Genomic DNA, 13,275 nt, shown 5'->3' on the forward strand with positions numbered 1-13,275 from the left:
AACAGCCAGATCAACATGTCCCTACACGTGCAGATAGAAACTCCAACACACAGAGCTCCACCCCTACTTATGAAGATATTAAGCAATGGAAGAATTTTTCCATTGATGATGGCTACTTAATCCACAAAGGTAGAGTATGTGTGCCAAAGGACTCAGACACTAGTCGCCAAATCTTATTTGAGTGTCACGATAGTCCAAGTGCTGGTCATCCAGGTATCCGTAAGACGTATGCCTTAGTTCGACGGCAATTTTATTGACCGGGCTTACATCATGATGTTCAAAAGTACGTAATAAACTATCAAAAATGCCAAGTTAATAAGGTAGAGCGCATCAAGGTAGGTGGCCTTTTACATCCTTTAGAGATTCCACGAGGTAAGCGGGAGAGTATCTCTGTGGATTTTGTAGTATGACTACCTACTACAAATTATGGCCATGCTGCTATTTGGGTGATTGTAGACCATCTCACAAAGATGGGTCGATTCATTCCCACTAAGACTAAGGTTAAGACACCAAAATTAGGACGGCTATTTGTAGAGCATATATATAAACTCTACGGTCTTCCAGCTAGTATCATTAGTGACAGAGATCAAAAGTTCAATAATCACTTCTGGAGAGCTGTGTTCCAAAAGTTGGAACTTAAACTTAATCTAAGTACGGCTGATCATCCAGAAATGGATGGTCAAATAGAAGAGTTAATCAAGTACCAGAGGATATGCTACGAGCATACATTAGCAAGAAGAAAACCGATTGGGAAGACTACTTACCTATATTGGAATTTGCTTATAATAGCTCAAACCATGTGACTACAAAGTTTAGTCCATTTATGCTTTTGGATGGATTTAAACCTAGATCACCCCTTACCGTGGGGTTGGCTAAGGAGAAGATACAACAAGCGAAGGATTTTCTCGAAGACCATTTTGACATGCTTCGAGTTGCTCCATAGAAGGCTAAGCAAGCTCAAGATCGATACAGGAAGTATGCAGATGAGCATCGACGTCTTGCTACTTTCGAAGAAGGAGACAAGGTTTTTCTCAAAGTTCCGGAACATTCAGAAAGTCTGAAGACGGGAAAAGTTGCTAAAATTTCACCATGCTATTGTGGACCGTTTACCATTCTCAAACATATAGGTCAAGTGGCCTATAAGATATCTTTTCTAGAGCACTCACGAGTTCATCATGTTTTTCATGTTAGCCATTTACGAAAACAGCTAGGGCAGAATGATAATGTCATTGACACAGGTGTGTTGGTTGACCTTGTCACACCACTAAGCATTCCTCATGAACCCAAAAAGATTTTGGATTCTCATGAGCTTTGCACCATACATTATGTCAGACGACAGCTGTTGGTAAAATGGCTAGATAAACCTGAAGAATGTTTTACATGGGAGAATGTCTCCGACGGAAGAAACATTTTCCTATGTTCATTTTCAAGGATGAAAATGATTCTCCGAGGGGGGGGGGGGGGGGTAATGTAAGGACATGGGTCTTATGGACAAGTCCATCGACACAGCCGGACAGTGTGTACGCTTGGGGGAGGCTATAAGATAGCACAGCTGGGGGGAGACTAGCACGCACATAACAACTGCCCTTTCACCTGCCATGAAAGCAAACATACAAGAGTATGTTTCAAAATGGGTGCTATGCCAAAAGAAAAAGTTTGATAGAAGGAAGCAACCTGGATTTCTTCAACCTTTGCCAACCCATAAGTCACCATGAGAGAGCATATCCATGGATTTTATCTTTAGATTTCCCAAGTCTATCCATGGGAATACAGGAATATGGATGATTGTAGACAGGTTTAGCAAACAAACAAGCACATTTCATACCTATCAAAAAGACTATTAAAGACCATTAAATGGCAACCCTCTATATATCACAACTCTTCAACTACCATGGCTTGCCAATGTCCATAGTGTCGGATAGAGATCCTAGAATGACCAATAATTTTTGGAACGGTCTCTTTGAGAATTTAGGGACAAGGCTAAACTTCTCTTCGGCCTATCACCCGCAAACGGATAACCAAAGTGAAATAGCTAACCGAACAATTCTTGATCTACTAAAATCCTATGTAATGGATGTAGATCAAAGGTCCCAATGGGAGAAGTACTTACCATTAGTGGAGTATGCCTACAATAACACAATACCTCCACAAAAAAACACCTTTTGAGGTCATTGAGGGAAGATCCAAAAGCTCCCTTCTACTTAAGGTACACGGGAAGATCTTCGCTACAGATGAGTATAGCCAAGACCTACAAGAATCTTTCCAAAAGATTAAGGATGCTATCTCTATCTCACAGCAAAGGCAAAAGGCTTCCGATAGGCACAGAAGAGCTCAAGCCTTTAAACAGAATGATTGGGTCTTACTTAAATTTCCCAAGGCTCGATTAAGGCACACAACGGGCAAGAATCCTATGGGACACCAAAAGTACTATGCTAAATTAGCAAAAAGGTACTCTGGTCCCTTCGAGATTCGTAGACCAATCAATGAGATGGCCTATCAACTCAAGTTGCCCAGTCATTGGCTCATACACAATGCTTTCCATGTGAGCCTACTAAAGCCTTACAAAGGAGAGCCACCTCAAGAACCAACTATTGAAGACCCACCGGAGATCAAGGACCAAGAAGAGGTGCTCCAGCCTGATTCCATTCTCTGACATGAAGACAAGGCGGTAAGATTATCCGACGGTATCTTATTACATTTAAGAACTATCCTTTTGAAGATGTTAGATGGATGCAAGGCATACAATTAAAGGATAACCTAAACCTTGTCAATGCTTACAATAATTCCCTAGAGCAAGCAAATGTAAAAATGTTAAAATGAACAAAGTTTTGTCTTACAAGACTCTCTTTTTCTTTATAGTGTGCACATGTTAATGAGTATGCATGCTTAGGATCATGTTTCTGGAGACAACGTATCCTGAGCACCAAGTAGAGCTTATCACTCAACTGTGGAAGATTGATACAGACTAATGTGGAGACATGCTTGGGGCATCTAACACTCTCAAGCACCAAATGTATTAGTCATCGATTCTGGGACGATGTCGTAGGGTAAAATAGGGGTCCTCTACGCCCTTGCAAACGGATTAATGAATAGGCTTTATCGTCTCTACCTCATAGTTGAGGACGAACTAATCATTAAATATGGGGAAGTACCAGGGGAGAAAAATCTAGAATATTGACCGGTCTCAGTAGGAATCCAAAGGAGGGAAAATAGGGATCCAAAGAGGGACCATCTGCAAAAGAGCAATGTGCATCAATGGGCTTCAAAGACCCTAAGGTTCAGCCAATCAATACTTCCAAAATGCTAAGGTTCCAAAAGTAAATGAAATCTTCAATGGTCAAACCTTAGGGAAAATTGGATGCTTGTGGGAAGACTCAAAAGTCTTCCCACATGCCTATCCAAGAGGGGGCGAGCAATTTTTGTAGCAGATGAGAGAGAACCACACACACACTCTTCCACGCTCCCTTTAGACAAAGGGCATAGTGGACACATGTCATCTTCCTATCCCAGTTGTCCCCAACGTGCATTCAAATCCTATTGGATGGCCATAGAGGTGGATCAATGAGAATTAGGCTAGAGTAAATTTACTTTAATTCATTTATAAATACTTGATAAAAGAATCAATAGAAATTAAGCTCTCTAGAAGACTATTGGACATTCTCCCAAGGGGTCCAATGAGCATTCAACATCCCAATGGCTTGCTTGATTCCTATTGGCTAGAAGACTAAGAGGTCCAATGAGAGTTTAATTACATTATTTAAATACCTAAAGATCTCACAAAAGGGGAAAGAGGTACACATGTCACAAGGCTAGAAATTATGCTTTTGATTTCCTATTGGCTAGGCCTGGCATGAGCCAATGATGGGCCAACAAGAAGAAATAGGAAGAGATGTCAACCAAGAGAGAGAGGAGGCTGATTTTTGCAAGGCATTATCACACACACACTCACACAAACTCATGTGTGAAGTAAAGAAGACTATCTCCTTCTCAAGCTTTAATGGAAATCTCATTATCTACTCCAAGATGGTGAGAAGGGAGGCCTACACCAACAACTCTTGGCTTTGTGATGCAAATCCGACCAAGGGGCAACTTTGAATGCATGCTCATCTCTTCTACCATGCTAAAAATACTAAGCTATGCCAAGCTATTAAGAGTGATTATGTGACGAGACATACTTCTTTCTCTTGGAATACTTTTTCTTCCTCTTGATCTACTCTCATATCCCTCTAGCTCTCACTATCTTTGAATGTGTGTGACTTCTTGGGTCTGAGACCGTGAGGGAATTGATGTTGTGTTTTCAAGTGTAAGCTTGGTGCTTGAAGCTTCCATATTCATTGCACCAGCAAGTTATTGAAGGAACACAAAGTATTGTATTGTAAAATGTCTCCCTTGATGGGGGAAACCTATAATACAAAGCCTTTTGGAGAGGGGACCGGCTCCATGTAAATCCGGGCCTCAACTGTTGTCAATAGCTTAATTTCTCTCTCTTTTTGAAGTATTGTTCATGCATATCTAACTAGGTGTTATGATTTTGTTTCTCTCTCGATCTAAGAATTCTTGCTATGCTCATTAGGAATCTATTCTTAATGAAATGCTCACTATGTCTATGTTATTTTCCGCTACACAAAAGTTACTAGACCATTAAACGTTACAATCTCTATGCTCCGTGACTCTCCTCCTTTTTTTTACCTCGACAAGATAAACGCCTTTACTCCCCCCATTTTGTGTTGCCGACAAGATTGCTTCTCATGGTCCTAAGTCTTGATGCTCAAGTTGTCCCCAATGATTTGATCATGGTTTTTTTGTGTCTTTTTTTACATTTGCATCTAGTTAGCCCACTACATTTATGCATTGATACACCCCATATAAGGACCATTGGTGCCTACTGATATGGAGGTGTGAAGGGTAATGCTAGTCTCTGAGATGGAAATTTATGCTTTCTTGCTCAGATGAATCCTTACCTTAATGCATGGACATCCTCTGACTTACTTTGGCTCACATAATTAAAGGAAATACCCTTGGCTAAGAGGTTGGAATCGACTACCTGCCCTGCTCATTTTTCATTACCTTGAACATGGATGTAAGTTAATTACCTTTTGCTTCCTCTCCCCTTTCCTTGCTTTGATATGAACGTTGTCTATAGATTTATGATTGTCATCAAAGTCCTTACACCTTAACACTAGTTTGGTACCAAAACAAGACACTTTAAGTGTCATTTTTTATCAAATTTATATTAAATGGTACTTGCATTACACAATTTATTTAAGAAAACCCTCTTGATATGCTTAGATATGTTAGCTAGAGGGTATTTTAAAAATATAACCGTGCATTTTAGAATCTATCATGATCGAGAACTATACTCATCAAGTTGACCCTCGTAGACTGCGATTGACGCTTTGAGGAAATTTCCTTTATAAGCTCAAGAAAAAATGAAGCGACCTTGTAGAAAATTTTAGGTGAGTCTTCCACAATTTCTATAGATAATTTAAAGTTTCATGTGCAAAAAAAATTATTTTGGAGTATATAAAATAATGGAAAGTTCCATGTGTTTGATATGGTCATTTCAAGCATATCGTTGTATACAAAGAAAAATATGTTTCTGATGTATTTGTGAGTTTTAGAAAGTGATACATTGTTGCCTTTTCCATTGAGCACTCAAGGTGGCAAGTAGAAGGGCTTTGGTATGCAGCAATTATTAGATCATTTTAAATATTCAAAACTGCATAAGAAAAAAATTTCATATTTTCATTCTTGAGACATAAGCATTCAAAACCTCAAATATTAACCTTTTGATAAAGATGGGTTATGGACTGATGTGTCTTTAGATGAGACCATTTCTATTTTCCATCTGAGAATATTGGTGGAAGCTATGGGCTGATTTTTCTTGTCTACAAATGGAGATAATTCTGAAAGGCTACGGGTTAAATTGTTTTAAGGATTGTGTTGTCATTGGATGCTTGCTCTTAAAAGAATACGAATGCCTTGCTAAGGCTTACAATGGTTCCGCTACTTTGTACTTTGGTTTACTCTAGCAAATTTTCCTTCATGATGGTAAAGTCTCAGTTTGATCAGGGCAGTAAGTATGCCTAAATATCTTGGCAAGGTGTAAGACATGCTGGCACATAGATCTCTCTCTCTCTCTCTCTCTCTCTCAAACACACACACATGCACACACATACCCATTAGCACTAGAGTCTAGCTTAATGCTTGAAGCATGCATTAAGCACGTAGATAGCTAATGCATTAACAGGTAGATAGCTTGTATTATATATAAACACCTTGAAATCATTAGGAAGGGGAAAATGTTAGTAGCAGCTAACACAGGCTACACCATTTATGCACCAAGTTGTGGATGTGCCATAGTGCACAGTATTTACTTTTCATTGTATAGGGCTTGGGCTCATTTAGGAGTTCCAAAGTTGTATGAGTCTAGGCTAGAGAGCTCACTTTATCCCATAGTTGAAGGGTTTGAGGCCCAAAACTATAAAAAAGCCCTATGCTTAATGAGAGGTCATTCTTGAGTGGTCCTTTTGAGAACTCTCTCCCTTGAGGAGGTCTTGATGGCCTAGTCTTTGAGCTTAATGCCCATGCTTAGAAGGCTAGTGCTAATCACATGTAATTAGTGTAATCCTCTCTTAATTAATCTAGTCTTCATTATGTTGTCAATCATGTTTATCTACTTTCCTTCATTGTTTTGAAGTGTTGATCTTCTCTAATCTAACTCTTACTTATGCTAAGCTACTCCGATTAGTGGAGTCCTTATCTAACTCTCTCGATTAAGCGGAGTGGGTGTACTCGTGATTGAGGGATTTTTGTTGTCCTCTAATGGTGTGCTTGTGTGTGTGTAGGTTTAAGAAGCCTTGAGCTTAATTTGATTATGTGTGACTTGATTTGGACACCATGATGGGCATGGTTGGGGTGGCCGACTTGAATGCGATGTTGTGTGCTTAATCATCAATGCATGTAATTAGAGTTGTGCTTGAGAGATTCCAAGATTAGTGTGTTTCACTTCGTTGCTTGATGTGTGTAGATGATTGCTTGAATTGATGCTTGATGTGCGATTAGCATTAGTTGATTTGGGATGATTTCTATTTGCATTGGAGGATGCATGCTCTTGAATCCTCTCAATCTTTGCATCTGATGACGCTCTCGCACATTCTTCGTGTGATGCCTCCAAGCCCTAGCCGGGTCATGCTCTCTCTCTCTCTCCGGATTGATAAATTTGTGGGAGATTGCCTATGCTATGGCGAGCCTCCAACACAATGCATTGGTGGATGTATAAGTCATGAACGATGTTGTGCAAGCTAGGCAATGCCTTGGTCGATGTGTGTGTCATATGTGGTGTCCAAGAGGATAATGGCCGCCCAAAGGGAGCCGGATGCCCACTAAAAAGAGAACGAGAGGCCGCCCATGGGTGGGAAGAATCTCATATGCTTAAATTCCTATTATTGAAAGTATTTAGCCCCTCTTAAAAACTATACCCACGGAGTCCCAAGGGGTGGAAAAGGGTAGAGGATGGGTTCGATAGGTGTGAACGCATCCTTGAAGATGGAGGAGGGTGGAGAATAGTGAAGATCGACGGTGTAGAATAGTAAAGCCTTTGATTGGTCAATAAGCCAGATCATGGATTGAAGATCTACGGTGGTGGAGAATAGTAAAGATCTATGGTAGAGAAAGTAAGAACACAAAGTGCATTTTGATTGGTCAATAAACTACATCATGGAATGATGAGGTGGGATAAATAAGTACTATAAAGAGGTAATGGTAAATGCTAAACTTTTCATATGCAACTTTTCAAGAGTAAAGAGATGGCAAGGTGGAATCCGTCAAGGTGGACTCCGTCAGCGGTTGAGGAATTGATTGAAGGTTTAGTGGGAAGTGACTTGGAATGATATGAATCATTTTTATTGGTTTTGATAGTGATCTCCATCTTTTTTTGTGTGTGTTACTTCTCTATCGATCCTCTTCTAAAACACTTGGCGCTACCTTTTCTTATTTTGAGTGGTGGAATTAATTTCGGGTTTCTATTAGCTTTAAAAGTCAGAAATACCTACAAGATACATTTCTTATCTCCATCACTCATGATTTTAGCTTACTCCACCCTTATCAGTGCACTTAAAAATTATTACTTTAACCAACAAGAAAAGATAAGTTCTTCTTTATTCCCTTTTAAAATGGCCACTGATAAATTTCTTAGAGCCACCTCATATTGTTGCCCCTCTATCTAAAAACCATCCATCGAAGAATTGGTTGGGAGAGAATTATCGGCCTCTTTTTTGTTTTCTCTCGGGTATTTTTATATATCTATGATGGATAAATTAGAGGATCATCTCCTATTTCCGCACTCTCTATCTCGTCATCTTATTTATAGATGTTGCCTCATTTTAGAAACTTTCATGTCGACCGAAGGAGGAGAGGGTTTTTAGATATATTTTCAACGAATCATAACCTTAGCTTATGTTATCAAGAAAAATAAAATATCCTCAAGTGCCCATTTCTTTTTCTTCATTAAATATAATTGTCCGCCCAATGCAAATGTAAATGGCGTTGAAGGAGGAAGTGAAGAAGCAAGTGCCATTCCAAGTGCAATTCCCCATGCAAGAGATGAAGGAGCAAGTGAAAGCATTGAAGGAGGAACTGCGGTTCTTCCCCATGCAAGAGTTGAAGGAGCAAGTGAAAGCGTTGAAGGAGGAACTGCGGTTCTTCCCCATGCAAGACTTGAAGGAGCAAGTGAAAGCGTTTAAGGAGCAAGTGCAGTTCTTCATGCAGGCGTTGAAGGAGCGAATGCCGATGGCATTGAAGAAGGAGCCTCAACTGCGATGCCTCCTGAAAGAGCCTGAAGTGCGACTCCCTATGCAGGAGAAGGAGCAAATGCCGATGACATTGCAGAACGAAATGATATTCCTGACGACATTGACGCAACATTCCAACAGGAAGTCTTTAAGCTTTGAAAAAAAAGTCACAAAGGATGTAATGACACTATGCAAATGTGGAAGATGCAAGGAAAAGGTTAACAAACTTGACGCTCATTGTTTCACAGACATGTGACTTCACTATGAAGTGAAACCATGAAGTAGGTAAAGGTGTTTATCAACACCACATCCTCTGCGATAAGATCTCGGGGGGTTCACTATGTGTAAAGCTACTATATCACGTGCGTTCAAGGCATGTTTGTAAAACCCCTTATCTGTAAATGTTGTTAGGAATATAATGTGCCCTTTTATTTTAAAATATGTAAATTCTTTTCAAATTTGAAAAAAAAATGTCCTTTTGTATATATATTTTTGTAAGTTTCAAGAACTTTAAATACCCTTCTGTTGAACTCACGTGATAGGTTACATTTTTCTTAGGTAACCTCGTCGGGGATAAGCTATGGCTCTCTTGGGATAGTTTCCTACGATTCTTCTTCTTCTCTCTCTCTCTCTCTCTCTCTCTCTTCTCTGTGATTCGCTATTTTTCTACGACTCTTATTCTTCTCTCTCTCTCTCTCTCTCTCTCTCTCTCTCCCTCCCTCCAATGGGGATTAGCCATGTAAGTTCTCGATGCATGTCTTTACAACTCGTCAATTGGAGATTGGACGAGAAAGTTATGGACAATAGAAGTAATTCTAGACGGCGATTCTGTTGTTCATGGATCCATCTTGGGATGGATACCGCGGAAGTTGAATAATGTCTAACATGGATTTGATGGATAGTTCTCAAAAAGGGCTATTGCATGTGATGTACAGGGTTCGGATCGGTCAATAATTGCTCAAGTTATGGCTGAATCAATTTTGTATGTAATTTTGGCTATCCATGAGCACGAAAAATTGTTGGCGATGCAAGTTAAGGTGTACTTGATACCGCTTTAATCAAAATTTTGGATGAATGCCAATACTTTGGTTGATATGCAAGCTAGAAATTACAATTGGAGATGTTTGGGGTGATATGTATGTTTTATGTGCTACTTCTACAAAAGCACATAATGTTCTTGAAGGGCTTCCATCGGAATGTCGTCATTTGGAATGTATTGCTTGAGGAGATGGACGAGGAATTTTGAAGGAAGAAACATTTTTTGGTACTGGTTTGGTCTAATTTGTATGAGAGGCAACTCTGTTGGCAAAGAATGTTATGCCCGGCAAAGATTTAGCCAATGTGCAAGCCAAATATGGGGTACTTTCAAGATAGCCGCCCATAAGGACCACAACAAAGAGTGCCCAATTCATTAAGAGGGGGCCAATTAGAGAAATATATTGTGCCTTGCAATGCTTTAGTTGAATGTGGTTGCCGACTGGCTTGAATGGGGACACAAATGCCATGCTTAACAATGCATTGGTCAATGTATAGGTCATGAACAATGTTGTGCAAGCTAGGCAATGCCTTGCTCGATATATGTGTCATATGTGGTGTCCAAGAGGATGATGGCCGCCCAAAGGGAGACGGATGACCACTACAAAGAGAACGAGAGGCCGCCCATGGGTGGGAAGAAGCTCATATTCTTAAATTCTTATTATTGAAAGGAATTAGCCCCTCTTAAAAACTGTACCCACGGAGTCCCAAGGGGTGGAAAAGGGTAGAGGATGGGTTCGATAGGTTTAAACGCATCCTTCAAGATGGAGGAGGGTGGAGAATAGTGAAGATCGATGGTGTAGAATAGTAAAGCCTTTGATTGGTCAATAAACTAGATCATGGATTGAAGATCTACGGTGGTGGAGAATAGTAAAGATCTATGGTGGAGAAAGTAAGAGCAGTAAGTGCATTTTGATTGGACAATAAACTACATCATGGATTGATGAGGTGGGATAAATAAGTACTATAAAGAGGTAATGGTAAATGCTAAACTTTTCATATGCAACTTTTCAAGAGTAAAGAGATGGCAAGGTGGAATCTGTCAAGGTGGAATCCGTCAGCGGTTGAGGAATTGATTGAAGGTTTGGTGGGAAGTGACTTGGAATGGTATGACTCATTTTTATTGGCGTTGATAATGATCTCCATCTCTTTTTTTTTGTGTTACTTCTCTATCGATCCTCTTCTAAAACATTTGGCGCTACCTTTTCTTATTTTGAGTGGTGCAATTACTTTCGGGTTTTTATTAGCTTTAAAATTCAAAAATACCTTCAAGGTAGATTTGTTATCTCCATCACTCATGATTTTAGCTTACTCCGTCCTTATCACTGGACTTAAAAATTATTACTTTAACCAACGAGAAAAGATAAGTTCTTCTTTATTCCCTTTTAAAATGGCCACTGATAAATTTCTTAGAGCCACCTCATATTGTTGCCCCTCCTATCTAAAAACCATCCATCGAACAATTGATTGTGAGAGATTGTCGGCCTCTTTTTTGTATTCTCTCGGGTATTTTTATATATCTATGATGGATAAATTAGAGGATCATCTCCTATTTCCGTACTCTCTATCTCGTCATCTTATCTATAGATGTTGCCTCATTTTAGAAACTTTCATGGCGAACGAAGGGGGAGAGGATTTTTTAATATAATTTCAACAAATCATAACCTTATCTTATGTTATCAAACAAAATAAAATATCCTCATGTGCCCATTTCTTTTTTTTCGTTAAATATAATTGTCCGCCCAATGCAAATGGCAATGGCGTTGGAAGAGGAAGTGAAGAAGCAAGTGCCATTTCAAGTGCGATTTCCCATGCAAGAGATGAAGGAGAAAGTGAAAGCGTTGAAGGAGCAACTGCGTTTTTTCCCCATGCAAGAGTTGAAGGCGCAAGTGAAAGAGTTGAAGGAGGAACTGCTGTTTTTCTCCATGCAAGACTTGAAGGAGCAAGTGAAAACGTTCAACGAGCAACTGCGGTTCTTCATGCAGGCGTTGAAGGAGCGAATGCCGATGGCATTGAAGAAGGAGCCTCAGGTGCGAATCCCCGTGAAGGAGTCTCAACTCCGATTCCTCCTGAAAGAGCCTCAAATGTGATTCCCCATGCAGGCGAAGAAGCAAATGCCGATGGCACTGCAGAACCAAATGATATTCCTGATGGTGTCAGGAGTTTTTTTGAGCAAGGGATTGCGCATATGTACATATACATGCATGGTGCATGAAATAAAGAATTGCCCATTTTTCAGAGCCAGGTGGTTACGTGGGCCCCACACGTGTACAGGTAGGACAGGGTGTACATAGTGCATCGATTTTCACTATTATCAGTACTAGTGTGTTTTTTCTACAATAAGGAGGAGTTGGTAGCGCGTAAAAATTCTCAAGGAAGCTATCCGCGGGCCGACGACATGAGGTAAGCAGGTGCGTCAGATGGCATCGAGTGGCATCAGGAGGCCGAACGGGGTCAATATTTGCACGTGGAAGAATACGGACACAAAGTGGTGTTTTCTTGTGAGAGTTATGCAAAAAGGTCACCATTAGGACCAATTTTTGGGGCCACTTCACGTTGTGGAGGGATGCGTTATTGGAAAAATTTGAGTGCCAGGTGTGCACATGGATGCAGCAGGGTGACAACTATGCACTACGAGGTCAGTTTTTGGCCTGTTCGGGGTCCGTTTGAGGTCATCTAAAAGGCCAAGGGTGCCCAACTAATAAAGCTAAGTGTGGGAACTGAAAAAACTGAGAGAAGACTAGAAAAAACGTGGAGAAGAGAGGAGGAACAGCCGCAACTGTGTTTTTGGAGCCTATTTTGGCCGTAAACTGCTCATCCGAGGTCGGATTTGAGCCCTTTGACATTGTAGACTGGGGTTTTGGGCCGTTCCGGACGCGATGGCGTTGTCCATTTTGCCAAATTCCTCACTCTTTTCCTGCTATTTTTCTGTGTAAGTTTCTCCTATGAGCGAAGTTTTTGCTCTAGTTTGTGATTGTATCTGGCTTATTTTACCTATATTGTGTGAGCTATTTGCCCCATTGGTGTTGGCCCAAGCTCAATTGTATCTAAACATCAAAAATTCTCCTCTTTTGAGCTAAGTTTTTTGGGTGTGTGTGTGTGTGTGTGTCTGTGTGGAGTGGGCAAGTGGATAGTCTCTCTCCTCTCACTCTAGAGGTGTGTTCCCTATCTCGGCCAGGTGTGTTGTGTAAGCCGAGTGGTGCCCCATAGTGTGTGTGTGTGTGTGTGTATCTTCCCAAGAGTGTGTGTCGGGTCGTTATAGAGGCATTGTGTGTGTTTTCATCCCGCTCACATTCTTTTGGCGCCCCCACAGAGGATCTTCTTCGAGTACCTTCTGCTTCGAGCTTCAAGCTTCGAGATTCAGGATTACAGGTTACAGGCTACAGGTTACAGGGATAGGTATAGGTACAAGTGATTCACACAGGTACAGGTAGCTGGAGTACAGTGA

The sequence above is a fragment of the Adiantum capillus-veneris genome, chromosome 8 (assembly GCF_014529385.1).
Source record: "Adiantum capillus-veneris isolate H3 chromosome 8, ASM1452938v2, whole genome shotgun sequence".
In the NCBI taxonomy this organism is placed as follows: Eukaryota; Viridiplantae; Streptophyta; class Polypodiopsida; order Polypodiales; family Pteridaceae; genus Adiantum; species Adiantum capillus-veneris.